Raw genomic sequence first — 18,411 nt, forward strand, 5'->3', positions numbered from 1 at the left:
CACGCAGCTGTCATACCGCTGGAAGGAGACATGTTCTGTCTCTTAGAGATGAACGTACTCTGGTGCGAAAAGTGCAAATCAATCCCAGAACAACAGCAAAGGACCTTGTGAAGATGCTGGAGGAACCAGGTACAAATGTATCTATATCCACAGTAAAACAAGTCCTATATTGACATAACCTGAAAGGCCGCGCAGCAAGGAAGAAGCCACTGCTCCAAAACTGCCATAAAAAAGCCAGAGTACGGTTTGCAACTGCACATGGGGACAAAGATCGTACTTTTTGGAGAAATGTCCTCTGGTCTGATGAAACACAAATGGAACTGTTTGGCCATAATGACCATCGTTATGTTTGGAAGAAAAAGGGGGAGGCTTGTAAGTCGAAGAACAGCATCCCACTCGTGAAGCACGGGGGTGGCAGCATCATGTTGTGGTGGTGCTTTGCTGCAGGAGGGACTGGTGCACTTCACAAAATAGATGGCATCATGAGGGAGGGAAATTATGTGGATATATTTAAGCAACATCTCAAGACTTCAGTCAGGAAGTTAAAGCTTGGTTGCAAATGGGTCTTCCAAATGGACAATGACGCCAAGCATACTTCCAAAGTTGTGGCAAAATGGCTAAAGGACAACAAAGTCAAGGCATTGGAGTGGCCATCACAAAGCCCTGACCTCAATCCTATAGAAACTTTGTAGGGAAAACTGAAAAAGCGTGTGCGAGCAAGGAGGCCTACAAACCTGACTCAGTTACACCAGCTCTGTCAGGAGAAATGGGCCAAAATTCACCCAATTTATTGTGGGAAGCTTGTGGAAGGCTACCTGAAACATTTCACCCAAGTTAAACAATTTAAAGACAATGCTACCAAATACTTCTGACCCACTGGGAATGTGATGAAATAAATAAAAGCTGAAATAAATCATTCTCTCTACTATTATTCTGACATTTCATATTCTTAAAATGAAGTGGTGATCCTAACTGACCTAAGACAGGTATTTTTACTAGGATTAAATGTCAGGATTTGTGAAAAAGTGAGTTCAAATGTATTTGGCTATGGTGTGTGTAAATTTCCGACTTCAGCTGTAATTCCCCACCTCTGAAATTTGACATGTCCTTCTTTAGCAAACAGTATGTCAGGTGTTTTTGGATAATGGAAAAATAAAATCTCAGTGTCTCTGACAATTGACAACAAACTGACAATAAATCATTTTAAGACGAGCCAGTCTAGATACTGCAAGCATATTGTGGTAGGCCTACATACAGGGAGGTCTGGCAACAACCTACTGCTGTAGGCCTAGTTCTTACAATGGTCTTGACTCAAATCAATAACATGCTTTGATGCTAAAGAGGAAAAACCTATGCCTATAGCCTGTGTAAAGTATTCTCAATGGGCTGTGTGTGGTTTGGAAGGATGACACAATAGCGCTATCTCAGGGTAAGGTCTATGGAGGTTTATTTGGCATACTTTATGTGACCCATTGAAGGACGTACATTGTGTTGGATCTAGTTCCATTTGATAGGAAATGGTTTTATATCATCACATTGAAAAACACAGCAATAAAATAATACAGCATTGAATTGCAATGGCAAGTACCTTTTATATACAATGGAAAGTGGAGTCAAACAGTGTTGAGGTAAGTCCCACACCCTTTCCCGTAAGCACGTCAGCATGCAGCCATCTTGTGTCTGTCTATCCTCAACCCTGAGATGGCTGACACACTGAAGCATCATGGTTTAACATAATCAAACTGCTGAGTAGGATGCCTTACGTTGAAACATTCTTTGCTCGTTAGCTTACATTATTTTCATTTAAAAAGTGCTTTTGTCTCACAAAGGCTGCTGATTTTCTTTTAAACAGAGCCAGTGTATACCAGCTGAAAACTCGTTGATCATAACTACAGTAACTACAGGTCCAACAAAGTCATCTTTGATCATATTTTCACATTTTCTCTCCCCAGTGAAAATATGTTCTGGAATTGTTTAACACTACCACAGTGTGTTCTGGTATGTATGTGGAGGGGATAACCAAATCAAGTTCAGTTAGTTAATAAGTCTGTGAATGAAAAGCCCCTGATAAGATTCATAAAAGGGATCAAACCACAGGCTACAGTGAAGGATAAACAATGCCACAGTGCCATCTATAGGTAGACTGTAACTCTCCTCACTACTGTTTCAAAGAAATCACCTGATGAGTCACTTGACTTTTGGGTGTTTTTGTCCCTCCAGGGCAAAGATTCCTCTAGGAACAGATCGAGGATCCGCTTCCCCTCCCCCAAATGCAAAACTGACCCAAGATCAGCATCTTAGGGCAACTTCCCCCTACTCCATCTCGGTCATGCTCAATGTAGGAGTTGCCTCTCATCACAAATCTTGGATCAGATTACCCTACTTCCAATCCTAACATAAAAAATGGGTGGTGAAAGAAATTTGGGGTAAAGTGGTTGGGGTAAACTTCTATCGACTCCCTCTGGCAAAGCCAGTTGTTATTGTCAACAGAGAACTGGAATTTGGCACATGCACCAGGAAGTAAGATCATCAGAGCAGAAGCCATAGCTTGTTAATCAGTGGAAAGTATCAGGTCATGGAATCCTTCTCGTTACCTTGTTTCTCTGCATTCTGCAAACAGTCAGTATATTCTGTGACATTCCGACTTGGGAAGACTGAAAAATGAGATATTTTCTATTCAAAAGTTAGCTGATTTTATCTGTTGAATGGATATATAAAACATATTAGGCGATATTTGAATGGCATTAGAAGTTGAATAGGATCTCTTCATTATAACAAAAACCATGTTTTAGCAATAAAGTCGTTATGGTTAAAATGCTTGCTGTGGTGTTATGGATGTTATTTCACACATAAAAAAGAAAACATCATGGAATAATGAGTGACTGCTGGGTATGATGATGTAGGTGATATGAAAACACACCAGTGGAGGAATTATGATCCAATAGGAGATGAAAGAATTACAATGTCATCAGGTACCAGGCAGAACGGAGAAACATAAGTTGAAAAAGAAAGTGCATGTAAATGTCATTGATTAGTGAGATGTTTTAATGGTGATACAGATGAATAAATAACATTATATATTGTTTATAGTTATACTGTATATCACACAAGATATTTATTGTTTATATCTGTTACGGTTTTCTTCTATATCCTCCTCTGACGAAGAGGTAGAACAAGGATCGGACCAAAACGCAGCGTGTTGATTGAGATACATATTTAATGAAACAAAGAAACACGAACTTACACGAACACTACAAAAACAATAAACGAAACAGCCTATCTGGTGCAAACTGACAAAGAGTACACATAGGACACTAAGGACAATCACCCACGACAAACTCAAAGAATATGGCTGCCTAAATATGGTTCCCAATCAGAGACAACGATAAGCACCTGCCTCTGATTGAGAACCACTCCAGACAGCCATAGACTTTGCTAGACAACCCACTAAGCTACAATCCCAATACCACCACCAAAACCCCAAGACAAACACACCACAATTACAAAAACCCCATGCCACACCCTGGCCTGACCAAATACATAAAGATAAACACAAAATACTTTGACCAGGGCGTGACAATATCACCAAAGTGAGTACACCCCTCACATTTTTGTAAATATTTGAGTATATCTTTTCATGTGACAACACTGAAGAAATGACACTTTGTTTCAATGTAAAGTAATGAGTGTACAGCTTGTATAACAGTGTACATTTGCTGTCCCCTCAAAATAACTCAACACACAGCCATTAATGTCTAAACCACTGGCAACAAAAGTGAGTACACCCCTAAGTGAAAATGTCCAAATTGGGCCCAATTAGCCATTTTCCCTCCCCGGTGTCATGTGACTCGTTAGTGTTACAAGGTCTCAGGTGTGAATGGGGAGCAGGTGTGTTAAATTTGGTGTCATCACTCTCACACTCCCTCATACTGACTGGTCACTGGAAGTTCAACATGGGACATCATCGCAAAGAACTCTCTGGGGATCTGAAAAAAAATAATTGTTGCTCTACATAAAGATGGCCTGGGCTATAAGAAGTTTGCCAAGACCCTGAAACTGAGCTGCAGCACGGTGGCCAAAACCATACAGGGGAGCTACAGTTCATTGAGGGAACCATGAATGCCAACATGTACTGTGGCATACTGAAGCAGAGCATGATCCCCTCCCTTTGGAGACTTTTATTTATTTTTTATTTCACCTTTATTTAACCAGGTAGGCTAGTTGAGAACAAGTTCTCATTTTCAACTTCGACCTGGCCAAGATAAAGCATAGCAGTGTGAACAGACAACACAGAGTTACACTGGGCCGCAGGGCAGTATTCCAACATGATAACGACCCCAAACACACCTCCAAGACGACCACTGCCTTGCTAAAGAAGCTGAGGGTAAAGATCAAATCAAATTTATTTGTCACATACACATGGTTAGCAGATGTTAATGCGAGTGTAGCGAAATGCTTGTGCTTCTAGTTCCGACAATGCAGTAATAACCAACGAGTAATCTAACTAACAATTCCAAAACTGCTACTTTATACACAAGTGTAACGGGATAAAGAATATGTACATAAAGATATGAATGAGTGATGGTACAGAGCGGCATAGGCAAGATGCAGTAGATGGTATCGAGTACAGTATATACATGTGAGATGAGTAATGTAGGGTATGTAAACAAAGTGGCATAGTTTAAAGTGGCTAGTGATGCATGTATTACATAAAGATGCAGTAGATGATATAGAGTACAGTATATATGTATACATATGAGATGAATAATGTAGGGTATGTAAACATTATATTAAGTAGCAGTGATGGACTGGCCAAGCATGTCTCCAGACCTAAACCCTATTGAGCATATGTGGGGCATCCTCAAACGGAAGGTAGAGGAGTGCAAGGTCTCTAACATCCACCAGCTCCATGATGTCGTCATGGAGGAGTAGAAGAGGAATCCAGTGGCAACCTGTGAAGCTCTGGTGAACACCATGCCCAAGAGGGTTAAGGCAGTGCTAGAAAATGATGGTGGCCACACAAAATATTGACACTTTGTGCCCAATTTGGACATTTTAACTTAGGGGTGTACTCACTTTTGTTGCCAGCGGTTTACACATTAATGGATGTGTGTTGAGTTATTTTGAGGGGACAGCAAATTTACACTGTTATACAAGCTGTACACGCACTACTTTACATTGTAGCAAAGTGTCATTTCAACAGTGTTGTCACATGAAAAGATACACTCAAATATTTACAAAAATGTGAGGGGTGTACTCACTTTTGTGATATACTGTATATAGGCCTCACTAATAGCCTACACTAGTTCACAAGTCGTTCTCCATTAGGTAACTGGTCATTCAAATCCTGTCTATGACAGGACTGGCTGGTCTGCCATGTTTGTTCCCATGAATGAACTATAATGAGGGTTGTAGATATGTGCTTTCTTTTTCATACATGTATGATTAGTGATGACAGTAACTGTGCCTTAACAGCCCTGTCGGTGACTGGCCTGAGAGGTCAAGTAACTAGATGAGAGGAGAGCAGAGAGGACTACAGTATAGCCTACAGTATGTACCAGAGAATGAAGGGGTATGTTGTCTAGTGTGTAATATCTATCCATTGCCAGTAGCAAACACTTGTGAATGAAGTCTCTTCAGAACTACAGTGTGAAAAGTCAGAAGATAAATGATGAACAACGACAGGATGAAGCATTTTCTTTCTGTTTCAGTGATGACGTCAGAAGCAGAATAAAGGCAGGTAGTCACTGTTGGCCTGAAAGAAAGAAACATAAAGAGTGTGTGTGTGTGTGTGTGTGTGTGTGTGTGTGTGTGTGTGTGTGTGTGTGTGTGATACTGGAACTAGATGATGCTTCAGTGTGTAGGCCATCTTCTGATTGAGGCTAGATAGACGTATAAGAAAGAGAGAGAGAGAGGATGCATGTGTGTGTGTGTTTGTGTGTCTATTAGGGATGGGGAAAAAATTATACAGTTACATATTGGGATATTAGTATATTTTTTACAATATGTCGGATCATTTTGTTTGTGGTACCTGCACTAAAACTCCAGTATTTTTCCTTCATAGCTTTTCATTCACTCTCTTTTTAAATAGGGAGCCAATTTGTCTTCAGCACTTTTACTGATCAAAACTCATATTATCATGTCTCTCTCTTGTCCCTCTGCAGCAGACATAATGAGCAGTATGTTTGGAACATCGAATTGCTAAAAAAATCACATTATCGAATCATAATACATAAACAATCTTGAGAATCCCGATGCATATCGTATCGGCACCCAAGTATCGTGATAATATCGTTTCATGAGGTCTCTGGCATTTCCCAGCCTTGGGGCTATGACTGTGCAGGTGTGTACATTTCAATGTGTCCTTGGCTGTCTCTATGTATGAGCATACAGGATGTGCATGAGTTTGTTTGTGTTGTGATTGGCAGTGGGTGGTGGTATGTGCTTCATATTGAGGGAAGTAGTACATAAAACGTTGATTTTAGTATTATGGTGAATGTTATTACATTATTACATCATCCCAAAAGTTGTTCCTCATCGGTTAATGTAATAACTTATTACATTTAGTGGAAAACGTTATTACCTTAACCGCTCAAAATTGTATTATGTTAACCGGCAAGTTATTCAATTAACCAGTTATATTACATAAAAAAATCTAAAAGTTATTACAAATAGAAAAGTTATTACATTAACCAGTGTTATTCCATTAACCGTTGTTACAAGGCCTATTCCCAGCACAAGAAGGATAAAACCCTTCATTTTAACGTTGGCCCCTGGATTCCTGATGTGTTTTCTCTGCCAATCTTTCCCTCTTGAGGCATCAAGCACAAATTATTAGAAAAAAACTATATTAGCTTGTATATAATTTTTTTACCAATTCCAAATGAGCTAGCTCAAGCACCAGTAGCCTAAAATCTGTGTGGAACCAACCGGCAGAGCTTGATTTAAAAAATACAATGTTTTACGAATCTGAAAGTAAGTAGTATGAATTTCAATCAACCATTAGACCTAAAACAGTGTCTCCAGAGAGTGCATGTAGGTTCAGACATAGTGACAAACTAAAGACCTATAAATGACCAAATGACATATTATTTATGTCAATATCTATGTCATTACCTCACGTGCCCCTTGGAAGTCTAGATTAGAGTATGCTGATTCATTGTCATGGTCATCAGCACTAGTGTGTGAGGCTGTTGTTCATCTCTGTTCTATTCCTCCTCCTGTTAGACTGATATCATGTATATTAACAGAGCAGTGTCCCAAACAGCATCACTCCAGCACGGATATGAGTTCGTAGGTTTCAGTGTCAGCTTGTCATGAAAACACAGCACATGTTGCAGGGGGAAATGAGGACAGACAAGCAAACTAATGTAAAACTGTATTTGATCTGAATCAGAAGAAAAGGACTGACAGTCATAATGTCATTAAGTCTGTGATAGTTCAACGGATGTAATACAGATACATACAGTAAAAGGTCACCACATCAATGCGAGGACCTAACACTCTATAGAATGACCTGTATTATGGTCCGACTTGGGAATGAGAAGCCATATCTTGATCTTTGCCAGGTTCATGTAGTTATACAGTAGGTCCCCAGCTCTAAAATGTACCACAACGCGTTGACAGGTCATTCTTTGGCAAATGTCAGACGTATTGGGATAAAAGAAATAGACAAATAGTCTGTGACAATTGACAATAAAGTAATATATTTCTCATCTAAGACAAGCCAGTCTAGATAACCTGCAAGCGTATGGTGGTAGGCCTACATACAGGGAGATCTTATAGCAATCTGCTGCTGTAGGTTTAGTTCTTACAATGGCCGTGACTCAAATCAATAACATGGGAGGAGGATTACTTTGAAGTGAAAGAGGAGAAACAATGTATTCTTCCTATAGTATTCTCAGGGGGCTTGTGGTTTGGGAGGATTGCACAATAGAGCTATCTCAGGTCGTGTCTACACTTGACACTTACATGCAACTTCTGCTATCAGAATATGAAGATCACATTGAAAAGACAGGTCTAGAATCACAAAAGTCGCTTTGTGGTCGAAACAGTAGTTGCATGTGTTAGCTGGCCTCATAAATGCTAGCCAGCAAGCTGATATTTAGAAGAAAAAAAAACGTTTTTGTTTGGCTATACACAACACCTCAAAAGTGTTGAGGTAAGTCCCACACCCTTTCCAGTAGAGTGTCAGTATGCAGCCATCTTGTGTCTATCTATCCTCAATCATGAGATGGCCGACACACTGAAGCATCATCTAGTTCTAGTAGCCTATACACGGTTGTTCATATCCATACTGCTGAGTGGGATGCTTTGCATTGATAAATATGATTTGTTTGTTATTGTCATGAACATACAATCTCGCTATTCAACAAGGGTTTTTTGTCTCACTCTATGTAAATACGTACATGTTAAATTAAATACAGTGGCAGGAGATAATAGATGTGAACTCTTTGACCATGTTTTAAAGTAACTACAGCACTAACCAGGTCTCATCTTATTGTTCACCAATATTTACACATTCTCTACCAGATGGAACCATGTTCTGGAAATCTTGCCCACTCCCAGTGTGTTCTGGTATGTGCGTGACGGGAATAACCAAAGCAAGTTCAGTTTGTGAATGGAAAGTCCCAGAAATGAACAATAAGAGACAAACCAGCCGTCGCACAGGCTACAGTGAAGGATAAACAATGCCACAGTGCCATCTATATGTAGACTGTAACTCTCCTCACTACTTGTTTCAAAGAAATCACATGATGAGTCATTTTAAATGTTGGTGTCTGTCAGGTGAAGTTTCCCCTAGTTATCGATCTAGGGTGAGCTTCCCTTATTAGGCATCTGATTTCTTCTGTTAATTGGATGTATAAAAATATTTCAGCAAGATTACATTTTGAATGACATTAGAAGCTTAATAGGATCACTTAATTATATATATTGTATAATGACTATTTCTTGCCAATACAGTCACCAAATGTTTGCTATGGTGTTATGTTTATTTCACACCTAAAACATAATGAGTGACTGTTGGGTATGATGATGTAGATGACATGAAAACACACCAGTGGAGGAATTATGATCCAATAGGAGATGAAAGAATTACAATGTCATCAGGCACCAGGCAGAACTGAGAAACATAAGTTGAAAGAGAAAGTGCAAGTAAATGTAATTGATTATTGAGATGTTTTAATGGTGATACCGATGAATACATTTAATTATAGGGGTTCCTGGGGAGAGGTTTGAGAACCACTGATATGTAGGCATCAATAATGCTTACATAATCTACACCAGTTCACTAGTCTTTCTCCAGTAGACAACTGGTCATTCTGTCTATGCTGTCTATGACATAGATCTGCCTTGTCTGCCATATTGCTTCCCATGGGTGAACTATAATGAGGGTTGTAGTTGTGTGTATTCTTTTCATACATGTCTGATTAGTGATAACAGTAACTGTGTCTTAACAGCCATGTTGATGTCTGGCCTGCGGGGTCAAAGGTCAAGTAACTAGATGAACTGTGAGGGCAACAGTATAGCCTGTGTACCAGAGAATGAAGGGGACAGTATCTGATGAGGTGTGATGTCATCAGATAGTAAATCAACCGTATATACACATTTGTGATTGTAATCCTCAACCTAACAGTTACATAGAAAAATAAATCACAAAATATATTTTTTAAATAGCCTGGGTACTGTTTCTGCTCTCTTACCAACTCTTTGGCATGATAGCACAAACCTACTGGCACTCAGGCCACCCCCAATGTGGCTGTTATAAAACTGTAATGATATGAGAAGATAATTTGTACAGAATTGTTAAGAATAATGGCTCCGATGCTCGTCTTATGTGGCAGGGCTTGCAAACTATTACAGGCTACAAAGGGAAGCCCAGCCGCGAGCTGACCAGTGACACGAGCCTACCAGACGAGCTAAATCACTTCTATGCTTGCTTCGAGGCAAGCAACACTGAGGCATGTATGAGAGCATCAGCTGTTCCATACGACTGTGTTATCATGCTCTCCGTAGCCAACGTGAGTAAGACCTTTATTAAACAGGTCAACATACACAAGGCTGCGGGGCCAGATGGATTACCAGGACGTGTGCTCCGGGCATGTGCTGACCAATTGGCAGGTGTCTTCACTGACATTTTCAACATGTCCCTGGTTGAGTCTGTAATACCAACATGTTTCAAGCAGACCACCATAGTCCCTGTGCCCAAGAACACAAAGCCAACCTGCCTAAATGACTACAGACCCGTAGCACTCACGTCCGTAGCCATCAAGTGCTTTGAAAGGTTGGTAATGGCTCACATCAACACCATTATCCCAGAAACCCTAGACCCACTCCAATTTGCATACCGCCCAAACAGATCCACAGATGATGCAGTCTCTATTGCACTCCACACTGCCCTTTCCCACGTGGACAAAAGGAACACTTATGTGAGAACTGACTACAGCCCAGCGTTCAACACCATAGTAACTTCAAAGCTCATCACTTAGCTATGGATCCTGGGACTAAACACCTCCCTCTGAAACTAGATCCTGGACTTCCTGACGGGCTGCCCCCAGGTGGTGAGGGTAGGTAGCAACAAATCTGCCAGGCTGATCCTCAACACTGGAGCTCCCCAGGGGTGCATGCTCAGTCCCCTCCTGTACTCCCTGTTCACCCACGACTGCATGGCCAGGTACGACTCCAAAACCATCATTAAGTTTGCAGACAACACAAGAGTGATAGGCCTGATCACCGACAACGACGAGACAGCCTTTAGGGAGGAGATCAGAGACCTGGCTGTGTGGTGCCAGATCTCTCAATGTAACCAAGACTAAGGAGATGATTGTGGACTACAGGAAAAGAAGGACCGAGCACGGCCCCATTCTCATCGACAGGGCTGTAGCGAAGCAGGTTGACAGCTTCAAGTTCCTTGGTGTCCACATCAACAACAAACTAGAATGGTCCAAACACCAAGACAGTCATGAACAGGGCACGACAAAACCTATTCCCCCTCAGGAAACTAAAAAGATTTGGCATGGGTCCTGAGATCCTCAAATGGTTCTACAGGTGCAACATTGAGAGCATCCTGACTGGTTGCATCACTGCCTGGTACGGCAATTGCTTGGCCTCTGACCGCAAGGCACTACAAATGGTAGTGCTTATGGCCCAGTACACCACTGGGGCTAAGCTGCCTGCCATCCAGAACCTCTACACCAGGCGGTGTCAGAGGAAGGCCCTAAAAATGGTCAAAGACCCCAGCCACCCCAGTCATAGACTGTTCTCTCTAATACCGCATGGCAAGCAGTACCGGAGTGCCAAGTCTAGGACAAAAAGGCTTCTCAAAAGTTATCACCCCCAAGCCTTAAGACTCCTGAACAGGTAATCAAATGGCTATCCAGACTATTTGCATTGTGTTCCCCCCAAACCTCCCCCCAACCCCTCTTTTTACACTGCTGCTACTCTCTGTTTATCATATATGCATAGTCACTTTAACTATTCATTCATGTACATACTACCTGGGCCGACCAACCAGTGCTCCCACACATTGGCTAACTGGGCTATCTGCATTGTGTCCCACCCACCACCCACCACCCACCACCCACCACCCACCAACCCATCCTTTACACTACTGCTACTCTCTGTTCATCATATATGCATAGTCAAATTAACCATATCTACATGTACATACTACCTCAATCAGCTTGACTAACCGGTGTCTGTATGTAGCCTCGCTACTTTTATAGCCTCTCTACTGTATATAGCCTGTCTTTTGACTGTTGTTTTATTTCTTTACCTACCTATTGTTCACCTAATACCCTTTTTGCACTATTGGTTAGAGCCTGTAAGTAAGTATTTCACTGTAAGGTTTACACCTGTTGTATTCGGCGCACGTGACGAATACATTTTGATTTGATTTGATTTAAAACGGCTATACAATGATGTAGCGGCGCATTACTGCACACCATGGAATATGTATCACAAAAACCCAGGGATATATTTGTAGCCTAAAAAGGTGGCATCATGGGCCTCCCGGGTGGCGCAGTGGTTAAGGGCGCTGTACTGCAGCGCCAGCTGTGCCATCAGAGTCCCTGGGTTCGCGCCTAGGCTCTGTCGTAACCGGCCGTGACCGGGAGGTCCGTGGGGCGACGCACAATTGGCCTAGCGTCGTCCGGGTTAGGGAGGGCTTGGTCGGTAGGGATGTCGCGAACCAGCGACTCCTGTGGCGGGCCGGGCGCAGTAAAAGCTAACCAAGGTTGCCAGGTGCACGGTGTACCCTCCGACACATTGGTGCGGCTGGCTTCCGGGTTGGAAGCTCGCTGTGTTAAGAAGCAGTACGGCTGGTTGGGTTGTGTATCGGAGGACTCATGACTTTCAACCTTCCTTGTAGCGATGAGACAAGATAGTAGCTACTACAACAATTGGATACCATGAAATTGGGGAGAAAAGGGGTAAGAAACACAACAACAAAAAAACACACAAAAAAAAAAGAAGGTGGCATCATTATAGTTTTATAACTAGTTTTACATTGATGTTAACAATTTCCAGATGACATTTTTTTTATTGGTATACCTGTATAGCAGAAATATAATCCTAAAGCTAAAGAAAAACCTCAAAGTTATTAATATAGTCTTCATTAAGACAGTAGTGATACTCCTTCTTCCAGCGTGTTGACAGTGTGTTACAGCATAGCACTTAGTTTGTAACATCTAGCAAAAGTGAATAGTTTTTTTCCAGCATTGTTTTCATAACTTGTCATTTCTGTTCAAAATGTGGGAGACATCATCACATCGCAACAGATATTTATTTACAGTATGTAAATCAGAATGAATGAATCAAAAACAGAAATACATCAAGAGACTGTTAATAAACCAATAGAAACAGATTTAGGTGAATAAATGACACTTTTTTTCTCCTTTAAAACCCCATCTGTTTTTGAATTAGTTTAACAATAACCACAATATCAAACCCAGTTACTGTCAAAGCAAAAAGGCAGTTGTTTCAAAACTCTTAAGCACATTTTCAATTGACAAAGTACAACACACAAAATCATACTGTTACTTTTTCAAACTTAATCAGTTTCATATAGAAAAGAAAAAAAAATCACATTGAAATACATATTCATATAAAGTAATGAGAACTACATAATGAAAATGGACAGTATGTCTGTAAAGTAGAAACATAAAAAGTATGATATACAGTTGAAGTCGGAAGTTTACATAGACTTAGGTTGGAGTCATTAAAACTCATTTTTCAACCACTCCACAAATGTCTTGTTAACAAACTATAAACACCATGGGATCACATAGCCATCATACTGCTCATGAAGGAGACGCGTTCTGTCTCCTGAAGATGAATATACTTTGGTGCGAAAAGTGCAAATCAATCCCAGAACAACAGCAAAGGATCTTATGAAGATGTTGGAGGAAACCGGTACAAAAGTATCTACAGTGGGGCAAAAAAGTATTTAGTCAGCCACCAATTGTGCAAGTTCTCCCACTTAAAAAGATGAGAGAGGCCTGTAATTTTCATCATAGATACACTTCAACTATGACAGACAAATTGAGGGGGAAAATTTTCAGAAAATCACATTGTAGGATTTTTTATGAATTTATTTGCAAATGATGGTGGAAAATAAGTATTTGGTCAATAACAAAAGTTTATCTCAATACTTTGTTATATACCCTTTGTTGGCAATGACAGAGGTCAAACGTTTTCTGTAAGTTTTCACAAGGTTTTCACAGACTGTTGCTGGTATTTTGGCCCATTCCTCCATGCAGATCTCCTCTAGAGCAGTGATGTTTTGGGGCTGTTGCTGGGCAACACAGACTTTCAACTCCCTCCAAAGATTTTCTATGGGGTTGAGATCTGGACACTGGCTAGGCCACTCCAGGACCTTGAAATGCTTCTTACGAAGCCACTCCTTCGTTGCCCGGGCGGTGTGTTTGGGATCATTGTCATGCTGAAAGACCCAGCCACATTTCATCTTCAATGCCCTTGCTGATGGTAGGCTTTGTTACTTTGGTCTCAGCTCTCTGCAGGTCATTCGTGTGGTTCTGGGATTTTTGCTCACCGTTCTTGTGATCATTTTGACCCCACGGGGTGAGATCTTGCGTGGAGCCCCAGATCGAGGGAGATTATCAGTGGTCTTGTATGTCTTCCATTTCCTAATAATTGCTCCCACAGTTGATTTCTTCAAGCCAAGCTGCTTACCTATTGCAGATTCAGTCTTCCCAGCCTGGTGCTGGTCTACAATTTTGTTTCTGTTGTCCTTTGACAGCTCTTTGGTCTTGGCCATAGTGGAGTTTGGAGTGTGACTGTTTGAGGTTGTGGACAGGTGTCTTTTATACTGATAATAAGTTCAAACATGTGCCATTAATACAGGTAACGAGTGGAGGACAGAGGAGCCTCTTAAAGAAGAAGTTACAGGTCTGTGAGAGCCAGAAATCTTGCTTGTTTTTAGGTGTCCAAATACATATTTTCCACCATAATTTGCAAATAAATTCATTAAAAATCCTACAATGTGATTTTCTGGAATTTCTTTTCTCATTTTGTCTGTTATAGTTGAAGTGTACCTATGATGAAAATTACAGGCCTCTGTCATCTTTTTAAGTGGGTTAACTTGCACAATTGGTGGCTGACCAAATACTTTTTTGCCCCACTGTACATCCACAGTAAAACGAGTCCTATATTGACAAAACCTGAAAGGCCACTCAGCAAGGAAGAAGCCACTGCTCCAAAACCGCCATAAAAAGCCAGACTACGGTTTGCAACTGCACATGGGGACAAAGATCATACATTCTGGAGAAATGTCCTCTGGTCTGATGAAACAAAAATAGAACTGTTTGGCCATAATGACCACTGTTATGTTTGGATGAAAAAGGGGGAACAACCTCATCCCAACCGTGAAGCACGGGGGTGGCAGCATCCTGTTGGGGGTGCTTTGCTGCAGGAAGGACTGGTGCACTTCAAAAAATAGATTACATCATGAGGTTGGAAAATTATGTGGGTATATTGAAGCAACATCTCAAGACATCAGTCAAGAAGTTGAACCTTGGTTGCAAATGGGTCTTCCAAATGGACAATGACCCCAGGCATACTTTCAAAGTTGTGGCAAAATGGATAAGGATAACAAAGTCAAGGTATTGGAGTAGCCATCACAAAGCCCTGACCTCAATCCTATAGAAGATTTGTGGGCAGACCTGAAAAAGCGTGTGGAGGCAAGGAGGCCTACAAACCTGACTCAGTTACACCAGCTCTGTCAGCAGGAATGGGCCAAAATTCCCCCAATTTATTGAGGAAAGCTTGTGGAAGGCTATCCAAAACGCTTGACCAAAGTTAAACAATTTAAAGGCAATGCTACCAAATACTAATTGAGTGTATATAAACTTCTGAACCGATGGGAATGTGATGAAAGAAATAAAAGCTTAGATAAATCATTCTCTCTACTATTATTCTGACATTTCACATTCTTAAAATAAAGTGGTGAGAGAGAATAAAGTAGATGTCACGGGTCAAAATTTTGATTGATGACCCTATGTGAACTCTATGTGAACCCTATGTAGTGATGACGTGTGCATGTCTTCTGGTCAGGCAAGCCTGGTTAGGTGGGGGCTATGGGGTGAGTAAGGGTCCATTTGACAGGCCGTTAATGATTGATGACCCAAGCCTGATAGACAAGCCTGGTTAGGTGGGGGCTATGGGGTGAGTAAGGGTCCCTTTGACAGGCCGTTAATGATTGATGACCCAAGCCTGATTTATGACCCTATGTAATGATTTATGACCCTATGTCATGTAGAAGGGTGCATGCCCTGGGTTGAGTAAGTGACCATGTGTCAGGTCAACCTGTTACTGTTTCTCACGGTTTGGGTTGGTTAAGGCCCCTTATAAAGCCGCTGAACAATACCTGTTTAAGACTGTACATGATAACCCCCCTGAATATTAAACAAAAATGACACCTATGCCAATTTTAGGGATGTTATGCTCGGCTTGTCATGAACCCAGTGACCAAAGCCTTGAAGAAGTTCTGTGTGAAGCTCCAGAATGTTTTAAAGGATTTTTGGGTACGAGTGAGGGCCACATGTCTTACATATTCCACCCGGAGGATTCTACGGTAAAGATATTCACAGACCGTGGACCCAAACCCCTTTATCCTGCAAAACCTGGGAGTTTTCCCCCGGCTCTGGGGATGAGAGAATGGCTAAACATCAGGCTGGCTCTTTGTAAAATTGAACAGGTCCTAAGTGTTACAAATGTGCCAGGATATGCGTTGGAAGAACAGGTCTGCGGCCGCAGTGATCTCAAGGCTCTAAGAATTGCTTCAATGGACTATAGCCCTGACAACAAAGTGACAATTTTAGCCTGTGACCTTTATGATAAGGCTAATGCTACAAAGTCTGTCAATTCTCCGGTAGCTTCCAGAGCCCGCAAACATGTAAACTTTTTTATTCCTGTGTTTAGTTTTAAATGGGTGGATTATCCAATTTTCATAACACTTATGAATAAGCTGGACATTCTCTTCCAAAATGGGGAACAGTTAAAGCGCTGGGCGAGGCTTTCCTTGAGACAGAGTCAAGACCAAAAGGCCCGACGGCGGATCTACCCCTGGAGTGAAAACTTACCATGTGTTGATGGACATAGCAAGAGAGCCTTGCCTTTTGAGGGTGAACTCGACACGGACAATTGCGGTTGGTTGCATAAGCTCCCAGGATCTGTAAGAAAGGCATCGTAAAATACCTTAAGAATGTAACGATATAAAATGTATGTACTAAATATTTTGAATGAAATAAATGGTTTTAAAATCAGAATCTCACCACGTTATGAACTCTCGCGTTTGTTCACTCTTAGCGCAGTCTGTCCCTGAGAAAAATCTTGCGGAAAAAGCCATGTGCGCGCGCATGTGCGTGAGGGAGTTTTCGGTAGTGGCTGTGTGTGTGTGTGTGTGTGTGTGTGTGTGTTTCAAAAACAGAAAAAGGGGGGCGGGTTGTTTGTTAAAAAAATACCCATGCATGCCTGGTGGGTCGTTTGAAACCAAGGTTTACACTAGCCTGCAAAACAGATGCCTACCCCCCAACAATAATATTGTGTCTTACGACTCCTAATCTTAAAGGCCTTTCATAAAACTATTTTTTTTAGGTGGGCTAAAAAGTCATTCATCCCAGCGATGTCGAGAACAACACACCCCCATGCATCTAGGTGCTAGCACCCCGGAGATTTTAGAAGCTCCAAAAGGATCCTAATGTTTAGACACACCCAATACCATGTGTTTGAAATGTGTCAAATATACCATGGGCGGGGGTATAGCCCAAAAAAAACGACAAACCCCAAATGCTATGTAAAAAAATCATTCAGGGGTTTTTCTCTAGGTCGTAGGGTACAAAAGCGCTAGAAACCATGGGCAATGTTAGCAGCGTTTTAGTTCCGATGCAAACAGCACCTCCAGAAACTCCAAGAATCGTTATCGGACTGAAGCGTTAAAAAAGATAATCGGGGAAAACAGTCTAATGGATCTATCGCAAGGTGAGTTCTTGAAATAAATCTTTATTAGATTTGATTGTTGTGGGGAATTGTTTGAAAAGCGTGGGATGTTATAGAAATATTAAACAATCATTAGGATCAGTATGCTTACCGTATAACAAGGCAATATTAGCTAAAGTGATTATAGCTTTAATATTGTCGAATGTTTTATAGATTCTGAAGCATTCACGCAGATACTCCGAGGTATAACTGAGCTCGAATCATCCCATGGGGCTCCGAAACAAACGCCTGCCCTGAATTGTCAACGTAAGTAAGCTCCAAGAATTCCATACATAAAAATATTTATACCTTAAAAACAAAAAGTGTGGGCATCTTATATTAAAAGTTATTTTATATGTTTACAGAGGACCTAAAGCCTAGAAGGTTAAACGATGCCCTATGGAGCCTGAACGGTTTCTGCGAAGCATATGACTACGAGACAATTCTGCCCTACTCCCAGGATGTATTTACCCAAAAGCAGCGAACAGAGACTTTAAACGGCAGGTCAACTCCCCTTGGCCAGGACAACGTTGTCCCCCATATTTCTAAACACCAAAGGATAATTAGTGCTCAGATCCACAGTTCCGCTTCACCCGAACAATTCTACTTGGCCGATATTCACGAGACGTCGTTCCAAGGACTAGGTATGAATCAATTATATATTATTATTTATATATATTATTATTTTAATATTTATATATTTTTTTTATGCCGGAATATGTTAAAACAAGGCCTAATGCTGTTTTTTTGTTTTTTTCAGGCTCCCCATCTACCGGACCTGCAGATGTTGTAATACAGGTTGAACAAAGACAAAAGCCCCTGGTTTCAGAGCTTCTTCAGAACAGCCCTCGTCAAAAAAGCCGAGGTATTTAATTAATGTATTGTTAATATATAGGCTTATATCTGAAATGTATT

The sequence above is a fragment of the Oncorhynchus kisutch genome, linkage group LG17, assembly GCF_002021735.2.
Source record: "Oncorhynchus kisutch isolate 150728-3 linkage group LG17, Okis_V2, whole genome shotgun sequence".
In the NCBI taxonomy this organism is placed as follows: Eukaryota; Metazoa; Chordata; class Actinopteri; order Salmoniformes; family Salmonidae; genus Oncorhynchus; species Oncorhynchus kisutch.